This window comes from Coffea arabica, chromosome 10c, assembly GCF_036785885.1.
Source record: "Coffea arabica cultivar ET-39 chromosome 10c, Coffea Arabica ET-39 HiFi, whole genome shotgun sequence".
NCBI classification, from domain to species: domain Eukaryota; kingdom Viridiplantae; phylum Streptophyta; class Magnoliopsida; order Gentianales; family Rubiaceae; genus Coffea; species Coffea arabica.
The window spans coordinates 19476287-19479155 of NC_092329.1; the positions used below are offsets into that span (position 1 = coordinate 19476287).

Consider the following 2869-nt stretch of genomic DNA (forward strand, 5'->3'; position numbering starts at 1 on the left):
TTTGCCAATTCAAGAGGATTGGTTACATAGTTTTTTAAGATTTCTTTCCTCCAGTGGGCACTTAAAAAAATAGTGATTATTGAGTGCTTTGATATGTTGAAATTTAATTGAAAATTTTCCGATCATAAATTGACACACTTCAAAACATAGTTATTAAACTCGACCCGGAGAGGAGACCGGCGAAGAAGGTGGGTCAACGGGTCACTAGTTCAACCAGTGGGTGAGTGGTTGAACCAGTGGGTCACTAAATATATTTAAATATTATATCTTATAAATTTTGATATAGGATATATGATATAAATTGTAATAAATAATGTCATAACAAATATTCATTTAATTTGATTTGCTATAGAATATTTAATTCATATAAGAATCAACAAAACATAAATTTAATTAGTAATCCACCAAACTTCAAGTGTAAAATTTTATATGTTTACTGTAATTATCTAAGTTATTTATGAATTTTAAGTGCAAAAAATTATTAAAAATAATATTTGCCTTTAAAATAAATTATGTAATATGTTATTTTTTAAATCTATTTTATAATTTATAGAATATATGGGTCATAAGTTTTATTAAAAGATTCTAAATAAATTTGTTTTGGAGAATTAAAAAATATATATAGATAAAATTAACAAAACGTTGATATAGCATAAGAATGGCCATTAATCAACAAGTGACAAAGTGGCCTGGTGGTGAGTGTTTCATAAACAAGACCAAAGGTATTGGGTTCGACTCCAAGCAAAGGCTTGGAAATACCTTTTTTCCTCAAAACCGGTTGCCCCACAAAACCGGCCGGGTTTCCGGTTTAATCCGGTTGAACCACCGGGCTGTTGAAAAGTCAACGGTTCACCTGCATAAACGATCTAATTAGACAACCGGCTCGGTTTAATGGCCGATTCACCGGGTTGATCGGTCGAACCACTGGATCAGGTCGGGTTTAATAACTATGCTTCAAAATGTTAATGACTACATATGTCAAAGCACAACTTGGGAGTTTATATCAGCATGTGCTCCGACTGTATGGTACTAAACTTGCAGTGCTTCCACAAAGAATGTGAAGAGCACATATTGATCATTGAAAAGATAGGTTTCTATTATGATTCTGCTAATGTTTGAAGCACTAAATGTGAAATTACTATCTATTTTGAATGAGTATCTGTTTCTCTGAAAACTTTGGACAAATATGCATATGACAATAGTTTCTAATGAAGTTACAAATGATGCTGAACCTCTGGCATTATACCAAGAAGGTGTTAATCAAGTTAACTGGTTACACTTCTAAGCCCTTGTCTGTGGGCAGAATCTTAGCTAGCTTTATTCATTTGTAGCAAGAAGTAATTTTGCATGCCAATGCCATGCATTGTTGACTAACCTGTAGTATTCAGTGTTTGGACAGGTGGGAGTATATTGGCGGCACTTGGTTCCTTTCAGCAAATGTGGTTTTCAAAATCTGAGTAAGCTTTTCCATCCACTCTACCTTTCAATATTCAACTTTTTTTCTCCCCATTTTCAGTCTGTTTTATCTCTCGATTAACAGGTTTGAGGAACATGGAACTTCTTATGTTCAAAGAAAATGCCTATAAAGTACTTTACTGGTGCAGACAATTATCACATTACACAGAAATTCATGGAGCTGACTTCACTTTGATTAGTTTGCTGACGGTATGGGTTGCTCGGTTTTAATATCCTGCTTTATAGGAGCCCAAACAATGTACTATATATATACTATACCTCTCGCGGATCGTTGCTAATGTTGTACAATTACGTTACTTGACTTTTAGCATTTCTTTCAACTTGTTAGGGATGAGAGTCTTTTTGTTTGTGCACAAGAAAGTCTTTCAAGTTATTGTAAATGAGAATCTTTCGGTACTTTATTGGGATTTTAGTACTTGCTTTGAGCACTTGTTTGCGATTTTAGTACTTGCTATGTTTGTACTTTTTATCGACTTTTAATTCAATGATTATATTTGAGTATCAACTTCTTCTTTTAAATTGCTATATGCATTCTGCTCTTTGGGATAATTTTACAAGTCCCTTGGGATTCTGGTTGATGGAATATATAGCAGGGAGGACTAATTGTAGGTTGCTTCCATATAAAAAAAACAGGGAAAAAACTCCTGGCAATTAAAAGTGTCAGTATAGCTTAGTTTCGAAAAACACTAATGACAAATGGGCATGTCATCCAAAGCAGTGTAAATTCACATGGCTACATGTCCTTAAAGCCATATATTAAGACAACTCAAGATGCCTTCATAAATTGGATATACTACTGATCCGCTGTGAGAACCCTAAAAATTTCCATATTTTTTCAGTCTTTTGGTTCATTCTCACTTCCCCATTTTAAGTGAAATTTGTTAACCATTTGTTTTAAACAAAGGAAGGTTTTGTTGTTACGTGTAATTGTGTGTGAGATATGTATCTATGTGTATGTGTTGGAAGTACGGTTGAGCGAGGCAATCAAACTTGAAAAAAAAGAAAAAAAATATTTTGTGAAAAACTGAAGGGCCAAATCCGGCCGCAAATCCGGCCAATTCTTGGCCGGATTGCTGGCCGGATTGTTGTGAGTTTTTGAAAAAAATTGATTTCCGCTCTGGCCAGGAATTCGGCCGGAAAATCCGGCCGGATTGTGACGTGTCACAGCCAGTCATCAGCTTTGACCGGCTATTTCCTTCCTTCTTATCCCACTTTTTGGCCAAAATATTTTCATTTCCTCTTCTTGTTCAGCTGTGCACCTTGAGAGAAAACCAAGAAAAGCTTTTCAATTTCAAACTTCTATTTCTACTTAAATCTTGAGTTTTAACCGTTGGATTCTCAAACCACTCCGTACAAGTGCTAGTTAAGGTGGGTTAAAGGTGCTAGTGGAGTT

General features: G+C 34.8%; 1 long non-coding RNA gene across 1 annotated transcript; it reads left to right on the plus strand.

Annotated features, from left to right (window-relative positions):
- The first annotated feature begins 1382 nt into the window (after positions 1 to 1382).
- LOC140016052 (uncharacterized) lies at positions 1383 to 1577 on the plus strand. The gene is made up of 2 exons (XR_011822385.1): positions 1383 to 1457; positions 1541 to 1577. It is a non-coding gene; the product is annotated as an uncharacterized lncRNA (long non-coding RNA).
- The last annotated feature ends 1292 nt before the right edge of the window (positions 1578 to 2869 follow it).